At 50.6% G+C, this 23,822-nt stretch overlaps 13 non-coding genes and 2 pseudogenes across 13 annotated transcripts; 8 read left to right on the forward strand and 7 right to left on the reverse strand.

The window, feature by feature from the left end:
• Positions 1–2,236: 2,236 nt before the first annotated feature.
• trnaf-gaa (transfer RNA phenylalanine (anticodon GAA)) lies at positions 2,237–2,309 on the forward strand. The gene has a single exon. It is a non-coding gene; the product is annotated as a tRNA-Phe (tRNA).
• A 2,233-nt stretch (positions 2,310–4,542) lies between these two features.
• trnad-guc (transfer RNA aspartic acid (anticodon GUC)) lies at positions 4,543–4,614 on the reverse strand. The gene has a single exon. It is a non-coding gene; the product is annotated as a tRNA-Asp (tRNA).
• A 1,026-nt stretch (positions 4,615–5,640) lies between these two features.
• Positions 5,641–5,713, forward strand: trnaf-gaa (transfer RNA phenylalanine (anticodon GAA)). The gene has a single exon. It is a non-coding gene; the product is annotated as a tRNA-Phe (tRNA).
• Positions 5,714–6,455: 742 nt separating this feature from the next.
• trnah-gug (transfer RNA histidin (anticodon GUG)) lies at positions 6,456–6,527 on the reverse strand. The gene has a single exon. It is a non-coding gene; the product is annotated as a tRNA-His (tRNA).
• Positions 6,528–7,946: 1,419 nt separating this feature from the next.
• Positions 7,947–8,018, reverse strand: trnad-guc (transfer RNA aspartic acid (anticodon GUC)). Its single transcript has one exon. It is a non-coding gene; the product is annotated as a tRNA-Asp (tRNA).
• A 416-nt stretch (positions 8,019–8,434) lies between these two features.
• Positions 8,435–8,506, reverse strand: trnad-guc (transfer RNA aspartic acid (anticodon GUC)). Its single transcript has one exon. It is a non-coding gene; the product is annotated as a tRNA-Asp (tRNA).
• Positions 8,507–9,714: 1,208 nt separating this feature from the next.
• trnav-aac (transfer RNA valine (anticodon AAC)) lies at positions 9,715–9,787 on the forward strand. The gene has a single exon. It is a non-coding gene; the product is annotated as a tRNA-Val (tRNA).
• A 560-nt stretch (positions 9,788–10,347) lies between these two features.
• Positions 10,348–10,419, reverse strand: trnah-gug (transfer RNA histidin (anticodon GUG)). The gene has a single exon. It is a non-coding gene; the product is annotated as a tRNA-His (tRNA).
• Positions 10,420–11,145: 726 nt separating this feature from the next.
• On the forward strand, positions 11,146–11,218 carry trnag-ccc (transfer RNA glycine (anticodon CCC)). The gene has a single exon. It is a non-coding gene; the product is annotated as a tRNA-Gly (tRNA).
• A 620-nt stretch (positions 11,219–11,838) lies between these two features.
• Positions 11,839–11,910, reverse strand: trnad-guc (transfer RNA aspartic acid (anticodon GUC)). Its single transcript has one exon. It is a non-coding gene; the product is annotated as a tRNA-Asp (tRNA).
• Positions 11,911–13,118: 1,208 nt separating this feature from the next.
• On the forward strand, positions 13,119–13,191 carry trnav-aac (transfer RNA valine (anticodon AAC)). The gene has a single exon. It is a non-coding gene; the product is annotated as a tRNA-Val (tRNA).
• A 560-nt stretch (positions 13,192–13,751) lies between these two features.
• On the reverse strand, positions 13,752–13,823 carry trnah-gug (transfer RNA histidin (anticodon GUG)). Its single transcript has one exon. It is a non-coding gene; the product is annotated as a tRNA-His (tRNA).
• Positions 13,824–14,549: 726 nt separating this feature from the next.
• Positions 14,550–14,622, forward strand: trnag-ccc (transfer RNA glycine (anticodon CCC)). The gene has a single exon. It is a non-coding gene; the product is annotated as a tRNA-Gly (tRNA).
• Positions 14,623–16,801: 2,179 nt separating this feature from the next.
• On the forward strand, positions 16,802–16,920 carry LOC148812731 (5S ribosomal RNA; annotated as a pseudogene).
• Positions 16,921–17,457: 537 nt separating this feature from the next.
• On the forward strand, positions 17,458–17,576 carry LOC148812732 (5S ribosomal RNA; annotated as a pseudogene).
• The last annotated feature ends 6,246 nt before the right edge of the window (positions 17,577–23,822 follow it).

Genomic DNA, 23,822 nt, shown 5'->3' on the forward strand with positions numbered 1-23,822 from the left:
TTTTGCCTCCTGCTTTCCAAAAGATCAGCACCGTGTACGAAGGAGCCGCATTAAAACCACTCGAACGTGCAAAACGCGCGAGAAGAGGGGGCGCTTGTTTCCAACCGAAGACTTCTCGCGTGTGAGACGAGCTGATCATCGCTGCAGGAGGTGGGAGGGTTACTCTGGTAGACAGGGCTGACCTTCGGCAATAGGATTTATACTCTCCAAGATGATATTTGCACTTTCTGGAGAGGCGATTTTCTCCACTTCAGTAGCCCGATTTCGTCGATTGCGTGGAGAGGGCTGTAGAATGTGGCGCCGCTTTTCCTGCTCCGTCCATGACAGGCGTGCTGGTCTCTGGAGAGAGAGCACGGTCCATCAGCGCACTCCAATAAAGGCACTGGAAGCAGCTGAATCGCATTGGCGAAGCTCAGCACTGGGCCGCTGGGAAGGGTTTGCTACCGTTTCCGTAGTGTAGTGGTTATCACGTTTGCCTCACACGCGAAAAGTCCCTGGTTCGAAACTGGGCGGAAACAGACCGGCTTCTTTTGTCGCCACGCACAAAAGGGGATTGGGGATTCGCCTAGCGCTGTGATCGCACAGACCCACTCACCTCTAAGTGTGGCGGGATCTGCACAGTGCATGTCGCAGCGCATCCTGCTTTCACTCCAATGCGCGTCCTGATGTACCCCAGTCTCCCGCGTGACAGGTGGGGATAATCACCACTATACTAACGAGGAAGACATCGCTCTCTCCGACCCCCGGCATCGTGTCCCGACCCACCGTGCTGGAAGCCGACGCGTGCTGTGATTTCTTTACGGAGCAGAAATGACAACCGAGGAGCCGAGAGATCATTTCAGCATTTCGCGTCTGAACAGAAAACACAAACGACCAACTCGGAATGACTTGCCTTTGACGCTTATCAAAGCGTTCTTTGTGCATCGAACAGACCCACTCACCTCTTAGTGTGGCTGGATCTGCACAGTGCATGTCGCAGCGCTTCCTGCTTTCACTTCAATGTGCTTTCTGATGTCGAGTCGTGTGCCGTGCGGAGGCTCTGAAAGCGAGAGCAATGAAAAGGTGCACGACGCTGTGAAAGAAAACAGAGAAGTGAAAGGCAGTCCTTTCTCTAAGGAGGTAAAAGAAAAGCTTTCTACTCCCCATCGGGGAATCGAACCCCGGTCTCCCGCGTGACAGGCGGGGATACTTGCCACTATACTAACGAGGAAGACATCACACCCTTCGATCCCCGGCATCGTGTCCCGACCCAGCGTGCTGGAAGGCGACGCGTGCTGTGATTTCTTTACGGAGCAGAAATGACAACCGAGGAGCCGAGAGATCATTTCAGCATTTCGCGTCTGAACGGAAAACACAAACGACCAACTCGGAATGACTTGCTTTTGACGCTTTTCAAAGCGTTCTTTGTGCACGACGACTGCGCCGCCTAGCAGATACAAATGGGTTGTACAACTCTGAACTAGCAAATGGAAGAGGGCTAAGCCCCCTCTCTTTTAGCCCAGGTTCGATCTGTCTCCCAGAATCACCAGGGCGCACGCACACACACACACCCGTGCCGTTGAAGTGCTCTGCTTCATTTCTAAGGGCAACTCAACATTCACTCCTACCCCGAGAACAGAAAAGACAGCGTCCGCAGCAACAACAGCTCAGGTCTCTGCACAGGAACTAAGCTGCCCCCATCTCCTCTGCTCTGCGGCTCCTGCGGAGTGGAGTCCTGCCTGGAGCCATGTTTGCAGGCGGCGGCTCCCCGCGCTCTGTCTGTGCGTCGTGTCCAAGAGCTCCTGGGAGGAAGAGAGAGCCCTCCCACTCGGGGGCTTTTCCACGGTCTGTGTGAGGAGGGGCGGGTGTGTCCAGTAGCTTATCGAGCGGAAGCCTGGGGCGGCGGAGAGCTGTGATCGTGCAGACCTTGAGGTGTCACCTCTTTGTCTGCTTTCCCGCCCCCCCTCCGCCCAAGCTCTGCTCCAGAGTAGCCCGGCAACCCCTCACACCTGCACGTGTCACAACCTAAGGTGTGGTCATGAGACACCCATGGGGTGCTGTTCTGTTCTTGCTAATTGTTTCCTGCCCGTCGCAGGCAGGAGTCCATGCGAGGAAGATGCTCTGGACAGAGCTCAGAGGGCGCAGCTGGGTGGCTTTCCTTCTGAGTGACGTTCCTGCAACACTCTCCAGCTCCTCTTGGTGCGCTCATGCCGCAATACAGGAAGGCTGGAGCAGGTGGCTGTGGGCTCTGTGCACTGCCGAAATAGCTCAGTTGGGAGAGCGTTAGACTGAAGATCTAAAGGTCCCTGGTTCGATCCCGGGTTTCGGCATTTTGTTTCATCGCGCCCTTTGTTCCTCTTTCCAGCGCCCCCTGCCTAAAGTGACGCTTCCCATTCTCAGCCCGAAACGCAAGCGAGACACCAGCAGCGGTCCCTGCAGGTTTCCGTAGTGTAGCGGCTATCACGTTCGCCTAACACGCGAAAGGTCCCCGGTCCGAGACCGGGCGGAAACAGCCTCTTGTTGCACGCTCCTGTACTTCACAGAGGTCTTGAGCGACCGGTCATTTGTTCCCAATGTATTTCCGGTGCCTTCATGCACTCTTGTACCAAACGCACGTTCCTTCTGTACGCGGAGCCGATCATTTGCAATTGGGCTGTGCCGACAGACCAGGACGAGCTCTGTCGGCTCAAAAGCAGCGCAGGACCTGCAAGAACAACAGAAAGATTAGCATCCAGTGAGCCCAAGATCTCATCAAGAATCGGCTCCAGCAACAGGGCTGGGCGCATTGTTCCATTCTCCGACCACTCTCGGTGTAAACAAGTCCCTCCTGGTCTCTGCTTGAAATGCACTTTCCTGCGTTTGCTTTGGTGAAACTGGCTTCCCCTGCATGGGCGAATGTGAAGAAGATCCTTAGTAAGTCGTTGAAGAAAACCGAGAAGAGGTCGGAGTGGCCTCTGTCGTTCATCAACGATCCAGTCAGGCAGTACTCCTCTGTAAAGCGCCGTTCGTTCACATCGATTGGCTTTTTTTTGCCTTCATTCGCGCAAGTAGTAAAAGCAGACGCCCCTATTCTGCCGTGACCCGGATTTGAACCGGGGTTGTTGCGGCCACAACGCAAAGTACTGACCACTATACGATCACGGCGAGTTACCGATACACACATGGTAGGGCGGAAAAGGCTGTGCTCTCTTCGTGTGACCTAATTCGGAAAAGTCCTGACGTTGCATTTCAACTGAGCCCCAGTATACATCGACCCTTCGACACTCTGAGTGACAACTCTCTTGCGTGTTTTCTCATATTTATGTAGTTTGCTTGCATGATGCCCGGAACAGCGGGGTTGTGTGCTCCCATATGGTCTAGCGGTTAGGATTCCTGGTTTTCACCCAGGCGGCCCGGGTTTGACTCCCGGTATGGGAACGTGTCAGTTTTGCCTCCTGCTTTCCAAAAGATCAGCACCGTGTACGAAGGAGCCGCATTAAAACCACTCGAACGTGCAAAACGCGCGAGAAGAGGGGGCGCTTGTTTCCAACCGAAGACTTCTCGCGTGTGAGACGAGCTGATCATCGCTGCAGGAGGTGGGAGGGTTACTCTGGTAGACAGGGCTGACCTTCGGCAATAGGATTTATACTCTCCAAGATGATATTTGCACTTTCTGGAGAGGCGATTTTCTCCACTTCAGTAGCCCGATTTCGTCGATTGCGTGGAGAGGGCTGTAGAATGTGGCGCCGCTTTTCCTGCTCCGTCCATGACAGGCGTGCTGGTCTCTGGAGAGAGAGCACGGTCCATCAGCGCACTCCAATAAAGGCACTGGAAGCAGCTGAATCGCATTGGCGAAGCTCAGCACTGGGCCGCTGGGAAGGGTTTGCTACCGTTTCCGTAGTGTAGTGGTTATCACGTTTGCCTCACACGCGAAAAGTCCCTGGTTCGAAACTGGGCGGAAACAGACCGGCTTCTTTTGTCGCCACGCACAAAAGGGGATTGGGGATTCGCCTAGCGCTGTGATCGCACAGACCCACTCACCTCTAAGTGTGGCGGGATCTGCACAGTGCATGTCGCAGCGCATCCTGCTTTCACTCCAATGCGCGTCCTGATGTACCCCAGTCTCCCGCGTGACAGGTGGGGATAATCACCACTATACTAACGAGGAAGACATCGCTCTCTCCGACCCCCGGCATCGTGTCCCGACCCACCGTGCTGGAAGCCGACGCGTGCTGTGATTTCTTTACGGAGCAGAAATGACAACCGAGGAGCCGAGAGATCATTTCAGCATTTCGCGTCTGAACAGAAAACACAAACGACCAACTCGGAATGACTTGCCTTTGACGCTTATCAAAGCGTTCTTTGTGCATCGAACAGACCCACTCACCTCTTAGTGTGGCTGGATCTGCACAGTGCATGTCGCAGCGCTTCCTGCTTTCACTTCAATGTGCTTTCTGATGTCGAGTCGTGTGCCGTGCGGAGGCTCTGAAAGCGAGAGCAATGAAAAGGTGCACGACGCTGTGAAAGAAAACAGAGAAGTGAAAGGCAGTCCTTTCTCTAAGGAGGTAAAAGAAAAGCTTTCTACTCCCCGTCGGGGAATCGAACCCCGGTCTCCCGCGTGACAGGCGGGGATACTTGCCACTATACTAACGAGGAAGACATCACACCCTTCGATCCCCGGCATCGTGTCCCGACCCAGCGTGCTGGAAGGCGACGCGTGCTGTGATTTCTTTACGGAGCAGAAATGACAACCGAGGAGCCGAGAGATCATTTCAGCATTTCGCGTCTGAACGGAAAACACAAACGACCAACTCGGAATGACTTGCTTTTGACGCTTTTCAAAGCGTTCTTTGTGCACGACGACTGCGCCGCCTAGCAGATACAAATGGGTTGTACAACTCTGAACTAGCAAATGGAAGAGGGCTAAGCCCCCTCTCTTTTAGCCCAGGTTCGATCTGTCTCCCAGAATCACCAGGGCGCACGCACACACACACACCCGTGCCGTTGAAGTGCTCTGCTTCATTTCTAAGGGCAACTCAACATTCACTCCTACCCCGAGAACAGAAAAGACAGCGTCCGCAGCAACAACAGCTCAGGTCTCTGCACAGGAACTAAGCTGCCCCCATCTCCTCTGCTCTGCGGCTCCTGCGGAGTGGAGTCCTGCCTGGAGCCATGTTTGCAGGCGGCGGCTCCCCGCGCTCTGTCTGTGCGTCGTGTCCAAGAGCTCCTGGGAGGAAGAGAGAGCCCTCCCACTCGGGGGCTTTTCCACGGTCTGTGTGAGGAGGGGCGGGTGTGTCCAGTAGCTTATCGAGCGGAAGCCTGGGGCGGCGGAGAGCTGTGATCGTGCAGACCTTGAGGTGTCACCTCTTTGTCTGCTTTCCCGCCCCCCCTCCGCCCAAGCTCTGCTCCAGAGTAGCCCGGCAACCCCTCACACCTGCACGTGTCACAACCTAAGGTGTGGTCATGAGACACCCATGGGGTGCTGTTCTGTTCTTGCTAATTGTTTCCTGCCCGTCGCAGGCAGGAGTCCATGCGAGGAAGATGCTCTGGACAGAGCTCAGAGGGCGCAGCTGGGTGGCTTTCCTTCTGAGTGACGTTCCTGCAACACTCTCCAGCTCCTCTTGGTGCGCTCATGCCGCAATACAGGAAGGCTGGAGCAGGTGGCTGTGGGCTCTGTGCACTGCCGAAATAGCTCAGTTGGGAGAGCGTTAGACTGAAGATCTAAAGGTCCCTGGTTCGATCCCGGGTTTCGGCATTTTGTTTCATCGCGCCCTTTGTTCCTCTTTCCAGCGCCCCCTGCCTAAAGTGACGCTTCCCATTCTCAGCCCGAAACGCAAGCGAGACACCAGCAGCGGTCCCTGCAGGTTTCCGTAGTGTAGCGGCTATCACGTTCGCCTAACACGCGAAAGGTCCCCGGTCCGAGACCGGGCGGAAACAGCCTCTTGTTGCACGCTCCTGTACTTCACAGAGGTCTTGAGCGACCGGTCATTTGTTCCCAATGTATTTCCGGTGCCTTCATGCACTCTTGTACCAAACGCACGTTCCTTCTGTACGCGGAGCCGATCATTTGCAATTGGGCTGTGCCGACAGACCAGGACGAGCTCTGTCGGCTCAAAAGCAGCGCAGGACCTGCAAGAACAACAGAAAGATTAGCATCCAGTGAGCCCAAGATCTCATCAAGAATCGGCTCCAGCAACAGGGCTGGGTGCATTGTTCCATTCTCCGACCACTCTCGGTGTAAACAAGTCCCTCCTGGTCTCTGCTTGAAATGCACTTTCCTGCGTTTGCTTTGGTGAAACTGGCTTCCCCTGCATGGGCGAATGTGAAGAAGATCCTTAGTAAGTCGTTGAAGAAAACCGAGAAGAGGTCGGAGTGGCCTCTGTCGTTCATCAACGATCCAGTCAGGCAGTACTCCTCTGTAAAGCGCCGTTCGTTCACATCGATTGGCTTTTTTTTGCCTTCATTCGCGCAAGTAGTAAAAGCAGACGCCCCTATTCTGCCGTGACCCGGATTCGAACCGGGGTTGTTGCGGCCACAACGCAAAGTACTGACCACTATACGATCACGGCGAGTTACCGATACACACATGGTAGGGCGGAAAAGGCTGTGCTCTCTTCGTGTGACCTAATTCGGAAAAGTCCTGACGTTGCATTTCAACTGAGCCCCAGTATACATCGACCCTTCGACACTCTGAGTGACAACTCTCTTGCGTGTTTTCTCATATTTATGTAGTTTGCTTGCATGATGCCCGGAACAGCGGGGTTGTGTGCTCCCATATGGTCTAGCGGTTAGGATTCCTGGTTTTCACCCAGGCGGCCCGGGTTTGACTCCTGGTATGGGAACGTGTCAGTTTTGCCTCCTGCTTTCCAAAAGATCAGCACCGTGTACGAAGGAGCCGCATTAAAACCACTCGAACGTGCAAAACGCGCGAGAAGAGGGGGCGCTTGTTTCCAACCGAAGACTTCTCGCGTGTGAGACGAGCTGATCATCGCTGCAGGAGGTGGGAGGGTTACTCTGGTAGACAGGGCTGACCTTCGGCAATAGGATTTATACTCTCCAAGATGATATTTGCACTTTCTGGAGAGGCGATTTTCTCCACTTCAGTAGCCCGATTTCGTCGATTGCGTGGAGAGGGCTGTAGAATGTGGCGCCGCTTTTCCTGCTCCGTCCATGACAGGCGTGCTGGTCTCTGGAGAGAGAGCACGGTCCATCAGCGCACTCCAATAAAGGCACTGGAAGCAGCTGAATCGCATTGGCGAAGCTCAGCACTGGGCCGCTGGGAAGGGTTTGCTACCGTTTCCGTAGTGTAGTGGTTATCACGTTTGTCTCACACGCGAAAAGTCCCTGGTTCGAAACTGGGCGGAAACAGACCGGCTTCTTTTGTCGCCACGCACAAAAGGGGATTGGGGATTCGCCTAGCGCTGTGATCGCACAGACCCACTCACCTCTTAGTGTGGCGGGATCTGCACAGTGCATGTCGCAGCGCATCCTGCTTTCACTCCAATGCGCGTCCTGATGTACCCCAGTCTCCCGCGTGACAGGTGGGGATAATCACCACTATACTAACGAGGAAGACATCGCTCTCTCCGACCCCCGGCATCGTGTCCCGACCCACCGTGCTGGAAGCCGACGCGTGCTGTGATTTCTTTACGGAGCAGAAATGACAACCGAGGAGCCGAGAGATCATTTCAGCATTTCGCGTCTGAACAGAAAACACAAACGACCAACTCGGAATGACTTGCCTTTGACGCTTATCAAAGCGTTCTTTGTGCATCGAACAGACCCACTCACCTCTTAGTGTGGCGGGATCTGCACAGTGCATGTCGCAGCGCTTCCTGCTTTCACTTCAATGTGCTTTCTGATGTCGAGTCGTGTGCCGTGCGGAGGCTCTGAAAGCGAGAGCAATGAAAAGGTGCACGATGCTGTGAAAGAAAACAGAGAAGTGAAAGGCAGTCCTTTCTCTAAGGAGGTAAAAGAAAAGCTTTTTACTCCCCGTCGGGGAATCGAACCCCGGTCTCCCGCGTGACAGGCGGGGATACTTGCCACTATACTAACGAGGAAGACATCACACCCTTCGACCCCCGGTATCGTGTCCCGACCCACCGTGCTGGAAGCCGACGCGTGCTGTGATTTCTTTACGGAGCAGAAATGACAACCGAGGAGCCGAGAGATCATTTCAGCATTTCGCGTCTGAACAGAAAACTCAAACGACCAACTCGGAATGACTTGCCTTTGACGCTTATCAAAGCGTTCTTTGTGCATCGAACAGACCCACTCACCTCTTAGTGTGGCGGGATCTGCACAGTGCATGTCGCAGCGCTTCCTGCTTTCACTTCAATGTGCTTTCTGATGTCGAGTCGTGTGCCGTGCGGAGGCTCTGAAAGCGAGAGCAATGAAAAGGTGCACGACGCTGTGAAAGAAAACAGAGAAGTGAAAGGCAGTCCTTTCTCTAAGGAGGTAAAAGTAAAGCTTTCTACTCCCCGTCGGGGAATCGAACCCCGGTCTCCCGCGTGACAGGCGGGGATACTTGCCACTATACTAACGAGGAAGACATCACACCCTTCGATCCTCGGCATCGTGTCCCGACCCAGCGTGCTGGAAGGCGACGCGTGCTGTGATTCCTTTACGGAGCAGAAATGACAACCGAGGAGCCGAGAGATCATTTCAGCATTTCGCGTCTGAACGGAAAACACAAACGACCAACTCGGAATGACTTGCTTTTGACGCTTTTCAAAGCGTTCTTTGTGCACGACGACTGCGCCGCCTAGCAGATACAAATGGGTTGTACAACTCTGAACTAGCAAATGGAAGAGGGCTAAGCCCCCTCTCTTTTAGCCCAGGTTCGATCTGTCTCCCAGAATCACCAGGGCGCACGCACACACACACACCCGTGCCGTTGAAGTGCTCTGCTTCATTTCTAAGGGCAACTCAACATTCACTCCTACCCCGAGAACAGAAAAGACAGCGTCCGCAGCAACAACAGCTCAGGTCTCTGCACAGGAACTAAGCTGCCCCCATCTCCTCTGCTCTGCGGCTCCTGTGGAGTGGAGTCCTGCCTGGAGCCGTGTTTGCAGGCGGCGGCTCCCCGCGCTCTGTCTGTGCATCGTGTCCAAGAGCTCCTGGGAGGAAGAGAGAGCCCTCCCATTCGGGGGCTTTTCCACGGTCTGTGTGAGGAGGGGCGGGTGTGTCCAGTAGCTTATCGAGCGGAAGCCTGGGGCGGCGGAGAGCTGTGATCGTGCAGACCTTGAGGTGTCACCTCTTTGTCTGCTTTCCCGCCCCCCCTCCGCCCAAGCTCTGCTCCAGAGTAGCCCGGCAACCCCTCACACCTGCACGTGTCACAACCTAAGGTGTGGTCATGAGACACCCATGGGGTGCTGTTCTGTTCTTGCTAATTGTTTCCTGCCCATCGCAGGCAGGAGTCCATGCGAGGAAGATGCGCTGGACAGAGCTCAGAGGGCGCAGCTGGGTGGCTTTCCTTCTGAGTGACGTTCCTGCAACACTCTCCCGCTCCTCTTGGTGCGCTCATGCCGCAATACAGGAAGGCTGGAGCAGGTGGCTGTGGGCTCTGTGCACTGCTGAAATAGCTCAGTTGTGAGAGCGTTAGACTGAAGATTTAAAGGTCCCTGGTTCGATCCCGGGTTTCGGCATTTTGTTTCATCGCGCCCTTTGTTCCTCTCTCCAGCGCCCCCTGCCTAAAGTGACGCTTCCCATTCTCAGCCCGAAACGCAAGCGAGACACCAGCAGCGGTCCCTGCAGGTTTCCGTAGTGTAGCGGCTATCACGTTCGCCTAACACGCGAAAGGTCCCCGGTTCGAGACCGGGCGGAAACAGCCTCTTGTTGCACGCTCCTGTACTTCACAGAGGTCTTGAGCGACCGGTCATTTGTTCCCAATGTATTTCCGGTGCCTTCATGCACTCTTGTACCAAACGCACGTTCCTTCTGTACGCGGAGCCGATCATTTGCAATTGGGCTGTGCCGACAGACCAGGACGAGCTCTGTCGGCTCAAAAGCAGCGCAGGACCTGCAAGAACAACAGAAAGATTAGCATCCAGTGAGCCCAAGATCTCATCAAGAATCGGCTCCAGCAACAGGGCTGGGCGCATTGTTCCATTCTCCGACCACTCTCGGTGTAAACAAGTCCCTCCTGGTCTCTGCTTGAAATGCACTTTCCTGCGTTTGCTTTGGTGTAACTGGCTTCCCCTGCATGGGCGAATGTGAAGAAGATCCTTAGTAAGTCGTTGAAGAAAACCGAGAAGAGGTCGGAGTGGCCTCTGTCGTTCATCAACGATCCAGTCAGGCAGTACTCCTCTGTAAAGCGCCGTTCGTTCACATCGATTGGCTTTCTTTTGCCTTCATTCGCGCAAGTAGTAAAAGCAGACGCCCCTATTCTGCCGTGACCCGGATTCGAACCGGGGTTGTTGCGGCCACAACGCAAAGTACTGACCACTATACGATCACGGCGAGTTACCGATACACACATGGTAGGGCGGAAAAGGCTGTGCTCTCTTCGTGTGACCTAATTCGGAAAAGTCCTGACGTTGCATTTCAACTGAGCCCCAGTATACATCGACCCTTCGACACTCTGAGTGACAACTCTCTTGCGTGTTTTCTCATATTTATGTAGTTTGCTTGCATGATGCCCGGAACAGCGGGGTTGTGTGCTCCCATATGGTCTAGCGGTTAGGATTCCTGGTTTTCACCCAGGCGGCCCGGGTTTGACTCCCGGTATGGGAACGTGTCAGTTTTGCCTCCTGCTTTCCAAAAGATCAGCACCGTGTACGAAGGAGCCGCATTAAAACCACTCGAACGTGCAAAACGCGCGAGAAGAGGGGGCGCTTGTTTCCAACCGAAGACTTCTCGCGTGTGAGACGAGCTGATCATCGCTGCAGGAGGTGGGAGGGTTACTCTGGTAGACAGGGCTGACCTTCGGCAATAGGATTTATACTCTCCAAGATGATATTTGCACTTTCTGGAGAGGCGATTTTCTCCACTTCAGTAGCCCGATTTCGTCGATTGCGTGGAGAGGGCTGTAGAATGTGGCGCCGCTTTTCCTGCTCCGTCCATGACAGGCGTGCTGGTCTCTGGAGAGAGAGCACGGTCCATCAGCGCACTCCAATAAAGGCACTGGAAGCAGCTGAATCGCATTGGCGAAGCTCAGCACTGGGCCGCTGGGAAGGGTTTGCTACCGTTTCCGTAGTGTAGTGGTTATCACGTTTGCCTCCCACGCGAAAAGTCCCTGGTTCGAAACTGGGCGGAAACAGACCGGCTTCTTTTGTCGCCACGCACAAAAGGGGATTGGGGATTCGCCTAGCGCTGTGATCGCACAGACCCACTCACCTCTTAGTGTGGCGGGATCTGCACAGTGCATGTCGCAGCGCATCCTGCTTTCACTCCAATGCGCGTCCTGATGTACCCCAGTCTCCCGCGTGACAGGTGGGGATAATCACCACTATACTAACGAGGAAGACATCGCTCTCTCCGACCCCCGGCATCGTGTCCCGACCCACCGTGCTGGAAGCCGACGCGTGCTGTGATTTCTTTACGGAGCAGAAATGACAACCGAGGAGCCGAGAGATCATTTCAGCATTTCGCGTCTGAACAGAAAACACAAACGACCAACTCGGAATGACTTGCCTTTGACGCTTATCAAAGCGTTCTTTGTGCATCGAACAGACCCACTCACCTCTTAGTGTGGCAGGATCTGCACAGTGCATGTCGCAGCGCTTCCTGCTTTCACTTCAATGTGCTTTCTGATGTCGAGTCGTGTGCCGTGCGGAGGCTCTGAAAGCGAGAGCAATGAAAAGGTGCACGACGCTGTGAAAGAAAACAGAGAAGTGAAAGGCAGTCCTTTCTCTAAGGAGGTAAAAGAAAAGCTTTCGACTCCCCGTCGGGGAATCGAACCCCGGTCTCCCGCGTGACAGGCGGGGATACTTGCCACTATACTAACGAGGAAGACATCACACCCTTCGATCCCCGGCATCGTGTCCCGACCCAGCGTGCTGGAAGGCGACGCGTGCTGTGATTCCTTTACGGAGCAGAAATGACAACCGAGGAGCCGAGAGATCATTTCAGCATTTCGCGTCTGAACGGAAAACACAAACGACCAACTCGGAATGACTTGCTTTTGACGCTTTTCAAAGCGTTCTTTGTGCACGACGACTGCGCCGCCTAGCAGATACGAATGGGTTGTACAACTCTGAACTAGCAAATGGAAGAGGGCTAAGCCCCCTCTCTTTTAGCCCAGGTTCGATCTGTCTCCCAGAATCACCAGGGCGCACGCACAGACACACACCCGTGCCGTTGAAGTGCTCTGCTTCATTTCTAAGGGCAACTCAACATTCACTCCTACCCCGAGAACAGAAAAGACAGCGTCCGCAGCAACAACAGCTCAGGTCTCTGCACAGGAACTAAGCTGCCCCCATCTCCTCTGCTCTGCGGCTCCTGCTGAGTGGAGTCCTGCCTGGAGCCGTGTTTGCAGGCGGCGGCTCCCCGCGCTCTGTCTGTGCGTCGTGTCCAAGAGCTCCTGGGAGGAAGAGAGAGCCCTCCCACTCGGGTGCTTTTCCACGGTCTGTGTGAGGAGGGGCGGGTGTGTCCAGTAGCTTATCGAGCGGAAGCCTGGGGCGGCGGAGAGCTGTGATCGTGCAGACCTTGAGGTGTCACCTCTTTGTCTGCTTTCCCGCCCCCCCTCCGCCCAAGCTCTGCTCCAGAGTAGCCCGGCAACCCCTCACACCTGCACGTGTCACAACCTAAGGTGTGGTCATGAGACACCCATGGGGTGCTGTTCTGTTCTTGCTAATTGTTTCCTGCCCGTCGCAGGCAGGAGTCCATGCGAGGAAGATGCGCTGGACAGAGCTCAGAGGGCGCAGCTGGGTGGCTTTCCTTCTGAGTGACGTTCCTGCAACACTCTCCCGCTCCTCTTGGTGCGCTCATGCCGCAATACAGGAAGGCTGGAGCAGGTGGCTGTGGGCTCTGTGCACTGCTGAAATAGCTCAGTTGTGAGAGCGTTAGACTGAAGATTTAAAGGTCCCTGGTTCGATCCCGGGTTTCGGCATTTTGTTTCATCGCGCCCTTTGTTCCTCTCTCCAGCGCCCCCTGCCTAAAGTGACGCTTCCCATTCTCAGCCCGAAACGCAAGCGAGACACCAGCAGCGGTCCCTGCAGGTTTCCGTAGTGTAGCGGCTATCACGTTCGCCTAACACGCGAAAGGTCCCCGGTTCGAGACCGGGCGGAAACAGCCTCTTGTTGCACGCTCCTGTACTTCACAGAGGTCTTGAGCGACCGGTCATTTGTTCCCAATGTATTTCCGGTGCCTTCATGCACTCTTGTACCAAACGCACGTTCCTTCTGTACGCGGAGCCGATCATTTGCAATTGGGCTGTGCCGACAGACCAGGACGAGCTCTGTCGGCTCAAAAGCAGCGCAGGACCTGCAAGAACAACAGAAAGATTAGCATCCAGTGAGCCCAAGATCTCATCAAGAATCGGCTCCAGCAACAGGGCTGGGCGCATTGTTCCATTCTCCGACCACTCTCGGTGTAAACAAGTCCCTCCTGGTCTCTGCTTGAAATGCACTTTCCTGCGTTTGCTTTGGTGTAACTGGCTTCCCCTGCATGGGCGAATGTGAAGAAGATCCTTAGTAAGTCGTTGAAGAAAACCGAGAAGAGGTCGGAGTGGCCTCTGTCGTTCATCAACGATCCAGTCAGGCAGTACTCCTCTGTAAAGCGCCGTTCGTTCACATCGATTGGCTTTCTTTTGCCTTCATTCGCGCAAGTAGTAAAAGTAGACGCCCCTATTCTGCCGTGACCCGGATTCGAACCGGGGTTGTTGCGGCCACAACGCAAAGTACTGACCACTATACGATCACGGCGAGTTACCGATACACACATGGTAGGGCGGAAAAGGCTGTGCTCTCTTCGTGTGACCTAATTCGGAAAAGTCCTGACGTTGCATTTCAACTGAGCCCCAGTATACATCGACCCTTCGACACTCTGAGTGACAACTCTCTTGCGTGTTTTCTCATATTTATGTAGTTTGCTTGCATGATGCCCGGAACAGCGGGGTTGTGTGCTCCCATATGGTCTAGCGGTTAGGATTCCTGGTTTTCACCCAGGCGGCCCGGGTTTGACTCCCGGTATGGGAACGTGTCAGTTTTGCCTCCTGCTTTCCAAAAGATCAGCACCGTGTACGAAGGAGCCGCATTAAAACCACTCGAACGTGCAAAACGCGCGAGAAGAGGGGGCGCTTGTTTCCAACCGAAGACTTCTCGCGTGTGAGACGAGCTGATCATCGCTGCAGGAGGTGGGAGGGTTACTCTGGTAGACAGGGCTGACCTTCGGCAATAGGATTTATACTCTCCAAGATGATATTTGCACTTTCTGGAGAGGCGATTTTCTCCACTTCAGTAGCCCGATTTCGTCGATTGCGTGGAGAGGGCTGTAGAATGTGGCGCCGCTTTTCCTGCTCCGTCCATGACAGGCGTGCTGGTCTCTGGAGAGAGAGCACGGTCCATCAGCGCACTCCAATAAAGGCACTGGAAGCAGCTGAATCGCATTGGCGAAGCTCAGCACTGGGCCGCTGGGAAGGGTTTGCTACCGTTTCCGTAGTGTAGTGGTTATCACGTTTGCCTCCCACGCGAAAAGTCCCTGGTTCGAAACTGGGCGGAAACAGACCGGCTTCTTTTGTCGCCACGCACAAAAGGGGATTGGGGATTCGCCTAGCGCTGTGATCGCACAGACCCACTCACCTCTTAGTGTGGCGGGATCTGCACAGTGCATGTCGCAGCGCATCCTGCTTTCACTCCAATGCGCGTCCTGATGTACCCCAGTCTCCCGCGTGACAGGTGGGGATAATCACCACTATACTAACGAGGAAGACATCGCTCTCTCCGACCCCCGGCATCGTGTCCCGACCCACCGTGCTGGAAGCCGACGCGTGCTGTGATTTCTTTACGGAGCAGAAATGACAACCGAGGAGCCGAGAGATCATTTCAGCATTTCGCGTCTGAACAGAAAACACAAACGACCAACTCGGAATGACTTGCCTTTGACGCTTATCAAAGCGTTCTTTGTGCATCGAACAGACCCACTCACCTCTTAGTGTGGCGGGATCTGCACAGTGCATGTCGCAGCGCTTCCTGCTTTCACTTCAATGTGCTTTCTGATGTCGAGTCGTGTGCCGTGCGGAGGCTCTGAAAGCGAGAGCAATGAAAAGGTGCACGACGCTGTGAAAGAAAACAGAGAAGTGAAAGGCAGTCCTTTCTCTAAGGAGGTAAAAGAAAAGCTACTCCCCGGTGGGGAATCAAACCCCAATCTCCCGCGTGACAGGCGGGGATACTTGCCACTATACTAATGTAGAATTTGGGCATTTAAGGGGACAATTATTAATTGTAGCCGTAAATCACGAAATGGATTCTTTTAATGGCCTTAGAATCCAACCATGCGATATAACTCAAACAACACACACACACACACACACACACACAGGTACTAATACACGAGGATACATTTATTAATACATAAAATATGCATGTAAACCTAACAGATCTTATCGTGACGGTTTTCAGAATACAAAAGATATATATTCATTCAGTTACAAAGAGTTACATATATCAAGAGGACATAAGTTCAGTATATCATTCATTTAGACCGTTTCGTAATTGAACTTGGTTACAACTTCTACATTAGATACTCAAAACAAGTACATAACTCTTAGGAATAAAATTGATATCAACTGGTTGGGATAACAATTGAATTCTTGAGCTGTAATGCATTGAAGTTGAATACTCATCCAATCTCTGGGGATTCAGATCTCCTGCGGGCTCTTTGGCTCCGTGCCAGGCTGTGCTGTGCTGCAGATGCTCACTGACCGGCTAGTTAGTGTTGGCTTTAACTAGCAAAGTTTGTGCACAGGAGAAAAGATGACTGTGGGTCCCAGCAAGTCAGGAAGAGGACCGGTTCATTCCTGATGAAGCGCTAGTTCTGATTAGTGATTCAGCTGTCCACAGTTCCGACCTGTTCACAAGGCTTGCTGCTGGTGCTTACCTCAGGTGGATCCTCTGGTTACTCTCTGGCAACCTCCGCTCTAGACTCTTAGAACAAAGGAAAGTTCTGGCACTCGGACACACTGGTCGTTCCGTGGTTGTCCAGGCTGACTCTTAGGATGGTCAGGAGGCGCGCTGCGAGAATGTCCTGCCCTTGGGAGCCTTTGGCTCCTGGGCCGTCCTGCCCTGGAATTCTCCTTTGAATTCCCTTTAGAAAAGTCCAGGAAATAGTCTCTCAGGCCCTCTGTGTTGCCTGTTTTTACCTGGAGGAACTTCAGCTCGTTCATTGGCTGAAAGTTCCATGGGCATCAGAGTCCCACGTAGGTTACTCGGCCCTACCAGTCCCTGATTGGTTGTTGAAGGTGAGATGTGAGTCACTTACTCCTGACACTTAGGAATGCAGTCCAGATGTCCATCTGGCACACCCTAGAAAGATAGGCGCCAATGGATGACCATTGATCATGATAGCTAGGCTTAGCTAAGTGCATCCCCATTTGGGAGCTGTCCCTTATCAAAAGAAAACATCTTTAAATCAGCCTGCATGAATAGTTTCTCTGTGGCTGCACCACAGAGATGAACAGAGAGATGGGGCCTCATTTGAAAAAGCACAGCAACACTTAATTCTGTCTTATTAACAACCATTGCCGCTACAAGTGAAAGGCTGAAGTGAAATAGAGCGGGGACGAAGGCAGTGAAGAGAGAGAACGTGGGAAGAAGAGAAAAACGCAAGGGAAAAAAAGCAGCGTCGTAAAAGAGGTGACGGAGCTGTCCTCTCTAATAGAAGGGTGCCAGTGAGCCCTGCTGTCCCTTATGGCCACACCCCCTTGAGCATGCCTGATCTCGTTTGATTGCGGAAGCTAAGCAGGGACGGGCCTGGTTAGTACTTGGATGGGAGACCGCCTGCGAGTACTAGGTGTTATAAGCTTTTAAGCGCAGGAGGCGCCCTATCCCCGCTCGCTCGCTCATTCCCCTGTTCACACGTGCAGTGCGGCTTTTCTGTCTGTTTATTTGTCAGCTTTGGCGAGACACGGGTGCTTGTGTATTAGCGTGAGCCTTTTTTATTCTGATCATGAACAGTTTTACAAGTCCGCAAAGGATCGAGGAAAGGTTTATCGCCAGCTGAAAAGAGACACAGCGCTTCGGCTGTGGAGACTTGTTCGGCTGGCGTTCGGGGAGTCGCCTTTTTCAGAATTGTATTGAGATCATTTTCCACAGAGCTCAGATGTCAAAGCACAGCAGCAGCTCTCCACAGCGATCCTCTATAGCGCCCTTTCTCCCGCAGCTCCGTCCTCATTGGAAGGAAGCAAGAGTGAAAGGCTGAAGTGAAATAGAGCGGGGACGAAGGCAGTGAAGAGAGAGAACGTGGGAAGAAGAGAAAAACGCAAGGGAAAAAAAGCAGCGTCGTAAAAGATGTGGCGGAGCTGTCCTCTCTATAAGAAGGGTGCCAGTGAGCCCTGCTCTCGCTTACGGCCACACCCCCTTGAGCACGCCTGATCTTGTCTGATTTTGGAAGCTAAACAGGGATGGGCCTGGTTAGTACTTGGATGGGAGACCGCCTGGGAATACCAGGTGCTGTAAGCTTTTAAGCGCAGGAGGCGCCCTATCCCCGCTCGCTCGCTCATTCCCCTGTTCACACGTGCAGTGCGGCTTTTCCGTCTGTTTATTTGTCAGCTTTGGCGAGACACGGGTGCTTGTGTAATAGCGTGAGCGTTTTTTATTCTGATCATGAACAGTTTTACAAGTCCGCAAAGGATCGAGGAAAGGTTTATCGCCAGCCATTTATTCTTATCATGAACCTTATATACTGTATCTCTACATCCCATAACCTTTAACGGCAGGTGCCTGAGTGTGGACATGTTGTGATGTAATATTTATTTTAAAAGTAAACATTTTAGTAAAGTCTGTTATATTGTTAAAATCTATAAGCGTCTATAATCTATAAGATCAATTTTTGCTCGTGCTTATAAGTTATCGCTGCTAAATGTGTCTTATTCAATTATTTTAACACTTTTATGACCTATCCACTAAAATATAAAGACCCGCCCTACAATGCTCTTCTCAAAAGATAAAATAAGTTTTACATTTTTTGATTCAATGTAATTTCTTTTCTAGAGAAACACACATCATTTGAGGCTTGGGTTGCATGTTAATATTTTTAAGGTTTAAAGACTTTACGTTCACGGTACGTGGAAAATCATTTCAAACTTTTGAAAAGTTGTTGAGAATTTGTCATTGAAATAAGCTTACATATTTTAATTCAACGTGATTACTTTTCACTCTCGATAAAACACGTGTGATTTTGGGGCGGGGGGATATGGTGGGGCGTTCTAAAACATCACAACCATTTGAAAAATGTCTTGAGCATGGTTACAAATTTGGAGTTTATGCTTAAATTAGCCGACTTGCCAGTTTTGAAGTGTGACACCTGAGCTGTGAGGCCCCGATATTGACTGCTGCGAAGATGGCTTCTTTGAGTAGTGAATCATCGGATTCCTCTGCTATGCAAACTGAAGAAGTAGGTTGCTAAAATATTTTTTCTGATCGTGGAATTGTTGTTTCAATCTGCGTTTAGCGTATTTCGTTTTCAACACTTTGTCTTCTTTTTAGCAAAAGCTGACTCAGCACTCAGTGGTGTGTGACAGTGGCTGTCATGTGAACTCTGATGGCGATTCAGGTGTTGGGGGTCCGTCAACGACTGATGAAGAGTTGCTACAAATGGTAAATATTAAACCACAGCAAGTTCGAAGCAAACAAAGAACTCTAACACAAAAGAGGCATTACAATTTAAATATTTTAGGTAAAAAGCATGCCTATTTATTTTGTTAAGCCTTCCTTTTCTTTTTTCCTTTAATAGAATAACGAAGAGGTCGATGCATCAATCTTCAAACTACCATCAAGCTTGAATGTTTCGTGTCTGTTCATGTGTGTTCGCCAAAATGTGATTAATGATAATGTTCAACCTAGTTTAGCTAACGATGGCTCTAATGAGCCCGATGCTATGGATCAGATTGTAAAGTGGGTGGTATGTTGCACCTTCAACCATTGTTTAAAGGGGGTTGTGGTTGATGAATGCGCGGCCTGTTTGATTAATCATCCAGGTCAACGGGGTCACACATGCCTGGTTGTCGGGTGCGCGGATGGGTACTGTGGTGTCTCCGGGGGAAAGTTTATGTAAATGAAAGTAGTACTCACACCACACTTTTCTTTCCTGAGTTTTGTGGCGTTTCTTCCTCCAACTATCTTCCAAATACAGTCCGTAATCCGTTCCCTTAATCCTGATCCGATCCGAGTTCCAAAAGTCCGTAATAAAGCCAATCCGCGATGTATCTTTATCCAGTGTCCGTAATCCAAAAACCATAAACCTTTTCTCCTTTCAGTAGTCCGTTATTCTTTAGCCCGATCTTTAACATACACCTCTTTCCTCTCTTTTCCTCCAAACCGCATTCACCTTATCGGCTTCCGCCCTGTTCACTGCCTCCGGGGCACTTATATTTCGGTTCCTGATGCGGCTCAGCTGTGTCTCATTGTTTCTCAGGGTAGACCCTTTCCATTTACCGGTCAGCTGATTCTTTTTGGCAGCCATTTTGCTAAGGTCCATATCTAGTATTTTAAGTAGGTCATTCCGAAAATACCTGTTATGAATGACCCTTCCCCTGGTCATGTTACAGTACAAAGATGTGTTGTTTGCCGCATTAGAAATTTATAAGTGTCTCAGTTTAGCCCGAATTTTATCGGCTGTTCTGTACATCGCCAGTGGCCTGGGTGCCTATACTTTTACAGATGATACTGAGCAGATTATAAAGCACTTGCTGAGAAAAATAATTGACGACCGCTCGCCATATGAGAATGTACGCTCCTTACTTGTAAAGGTAGATGGAAAAATACTACACGTGACTTTTGGTGCGTTGCAAAACTTATTTTATACTTATTTATACTTATTTTTACAGAAAAGAAAAAAGATCTATGTAAAACCAGGGCTGTGAAATACTCGCAATGTGAATAGAGCTTTCACTCTGTTTTACAGACACAGGTGTGCCATTGTGAGAAGAACGAAAAATTTCGAATGTATACGTAAGAATTCTTACAAAAAGTGCTTTACACTCTTCTTTCTGCAAAGCTTGAAATGAAAATCAATTAACTGAATGCTAATGTCCTTGAATTTGTTAAAGAGATAGATGTGCATGTAAAGAACATGAGTGAAATTACTGCGATTCTGATGTTTTCAGATCAGAAACTGAAGCCTGGCGGATTCAGCGGTGTGTATTCCAAAATACAACGTATTTTACATAGAACCTGTGGTAACACCGTCCCTCTGATCACTCAGGCTAATTTATTTGCTCTGTTAGGGTCGCCCAGTTCGGTGTTCATGGCTATAAAAAATGGCAAGAGAAAGGGCGTTATGAATGCTTTTTCAGATGCTGCTGAGTTTCTGAACAATGTTGGGGCGATAGCTACAACTAATTTTCTGCACCAACATTTAATTGGCGATTGCAAGCAGTAGTCTGTAATGTGTGTGAAAAGTTTAAAAGTGTATACTGGGATGTTTCTGTAATTTAAAACCTACCGATGAAATAAAGTGGTTCACATTTCACATGCTATTTGTCCTGCGAGTTCTTTCTGTGACACTTTACTCAGTCAGTCAGTGTGCATGCGTGCGTGCGTGCGCTCACACCCAAGAAACTCGCGGCACTCACCAGACTTCCCACACCGCCGATTCCCTAGGGTTATAATAGATTGCATTCAAACCTGCAGCAGACATGATCACCTTCCATCCCTCGTTGCTAATACGCTCTTTCACACACTTATTTATAAATCGAAGGGGATGCGGTGGTGGGCATTTGGACCCTGAGGCCTGGGGCTGCTAGGGGTGGAAGGCGGGACAACAACACTCATTATGACACACCATTGGCTCTCGAGGGGGCGGGACATCCGCCCATAACATTGCACCATTGGCCGATAAGGGGGCAGGACATCTGCCCATGGCGGCCTCCCATTGGCTGAAAAAGGGGGCGTGGTACCTGTCAAAATGTTTGATGAAAAGTGTCGCTTTATTCTACTCCCGGGCCAAAAACAGCCCTCGGATCATCAACTCAATCAGGAACTCCCAGTCTCACAACTGCATTCCCTCGGTGCTTCCCTACCACCCTAACCCAATTTCTATCCCCAGGACCATCATTAACAATGACTACATTTTACAGGACGATCCCTCCATTGGTACTCTTTTTTCCGACCGCCCAATCATCTCTTATCGCTGACCACCACATAAGCTTCTTCTTCACAGCTCCCTCACACTCAGCACCTTCCCCTGCAATAGCACTCGCTGCATCACTGGCAAATACATATCTAACGACAATCAGGGCATCACAGGACAATTCCAGATAACCCTGACAACATCCTGAATCTCATTTACTGTATCTCTTGCAAAAAATGCCCAGCTATCTACATTTGGGAAACCGAAAGGAGACTAGGAGAATGCTTCAGAGAACATATTAGGGCTGGGAAGGTTAAAGATTTCTCCAAGCCCATAGTTTTTCTTTTCACCTCAAATAGCCAGGATCTCTCAATGACTGACTTATTTTAATGTAATCTTCTCTATTCTCTTGCAGGTTTTGACTTCACACCTTTCTTCACCTCTCTCCATTTTGCACTTCCTGAGTGGCCTCTCTGCTGCTCCTGCCTCCTCCCTTCTCCCAGCTTTTGTTCTTCTGTGCTATTTAATCTTTGTAATCTGCCCTGTCTTTCTCACACCTGAAGAAGGCTTCACAGCCGAAACATTGAGTTTTCTCTCTTCTCTTTTCAGTATGGAATAAACCTATTACTTGTTCCTTTGCAGACTACACATGCTGACATAGTGTAGTTCAGGTGGGTAGCTGCTTCAATATACATTTGTAAATGTCAATTTAAACTGTAAAAATAGTAAGATTGTAACTCCACTTTAAAACGTGGCAAGAAATAGACACATGGCAGGCTACACCCTGGAAAGGACACCAGTCCATCCCAGGGCAAAGATATAAAAAATAAACATATAGGCAGCACATATCAAGCCTTACAAGAAATCATTAACACCCTCAACACACACCACAGGTCCATTAAACTCAAATACACCAAGCATGGTAGCCTGATAGACTTCCTAGACACCACCACATACAAGGTTTCTTCCTTCAACAACACAGACAAACTGGACATCAAGGTATTTTTCAAAGACACATTCACACGGCTTACTGCACAAGGATAGCTTCCACCCAAAACATACTTTAAAAGGACTGGTAAAATCACAACTCCTACACTTCCACAAAATCTGTACACAACAACAAGACTTTGAGGAAGCCAAATACACACTCTTCCCAGCTTTATGCCAGAGAAGATACACACAAAGTTTCCTCAAAAATGTGGCACAAACATTTCTAAATAGAAAAACTCCAGATGACAGAAAAATACCCCTCAACACATCATATTCTCAACTCAGCATAAAAACCAACCAAAAACCATGATATTAGAAAACACAAACATACCGAGGGAGCACAAAATCATATCTGCACACAGAAAAAAACAAAAACCTTCAGCATTAATTAGTCCAAAGCAAGCTAAAACCTGTACAAAACAGATCATATACACCAAGAGCCAAACATTTCATAACAGAAAACAATGATCCAAAACAAAGAAACTAAAGAAATCTTCCAGTTGCAAAGGGCACTCTCAGAAAACATCAATAACGCCATCTACAGCATCCAGTGCAAAAAGTGCGGGGTGACCTATGTGGGGGGAACGGGTAACTCCATCCGAACCCAGCTGACACAACACAGGTACATCAGGAACCACGGGACTGGAAAGCAACCCCAACTGGACAGAGATAGAAAGAAAGAAAAAGGAAAGGGAGTGGATCAAAAGACTTAATACTATCTTTACACAAGACCTGAACATCAGAAAAACCGGGAGGGTTTTAGTCGTTGGAAGGAGAGTGCTCTCCTTGTCCCAGATGGTCCCCTCTCGGATAAAATCTGGGAGAAGGAGCTTTGTTCCCCTCTCCTCAATAGCCAGACCCTACAGGGACTGGAACTCTTCACCATACTAACACGCAACAAACAGAAGAATAACTGAAACCAATCAGCTATGGAAACTCGCACAGCTTGCACAGTCCTACTAGGGAGGAAAACAAAAAGACCCTGATTTCCTATTGAGATGTTAATGGTCCATGCATAATCCCCACCAGGGAAAGCAGAAACCCATTCACCAACTGAAACTGCACCTACTCGTACAGAAACGTACAGAAGGAACACAGACCATAGGATACAAACTAGCCCCCTAGGAGGAACTACAACACACTGCCCCTTACAAAACAGGATAAAAACAGGCCAGCATGGACACAGTGTTCCAGAACAATGCCTGAAGAAGACCCAGGCAGAAACATAGCGACACACAGAAAGGCAAGATTGTCTTCCTATGGAGCCACAGATTCTACAGAGGTAAAGCTGCCTAACAGTGGAAACCTAATGGTGTCAACGAAGCTTTAGGCATTTAAATGGTAAGTATGGATCAATCCAGAGTTGACAACGTACGCAACCGTACGGTCACCCTCCACACTGCCTACACAACAAACATGTCAAACAGACAGGATACCTTCCAACAAGGAACCAGGATCATCTACAAAATGATCCAAACAGTCCACCATTAACAAAACACAGCAGTTTTATTGGACGGGAGAACCGAGCACCCGCCAGCCTACGACGGAAGACCGAGGAACTCATAAAACCTGCCAAGCCACCCAAACTCACATATTTGAAGCTGGTAAGCAATGCCAAAAATTGGCTTCACACCACACTGCAGATC

Source organism: Atractosteus spatula (genome assembly GCF_055471065.1).
Source record: "Atractosteus spatula isolate fAtrSpa1 chromosome 10 unlocalized genomic scaffold, fAtrSpa1.hap1 SUPER_10_unloc_18, whole genome shotgun sequence".
NCBI classification, from domain to species: domain Eukaryota; kingdom Metazoa; phylum Chordata; class Actinopteri; order Semionotiformes; family Lepisosteidae; genus Atractosteus; species Atractosteus spatula.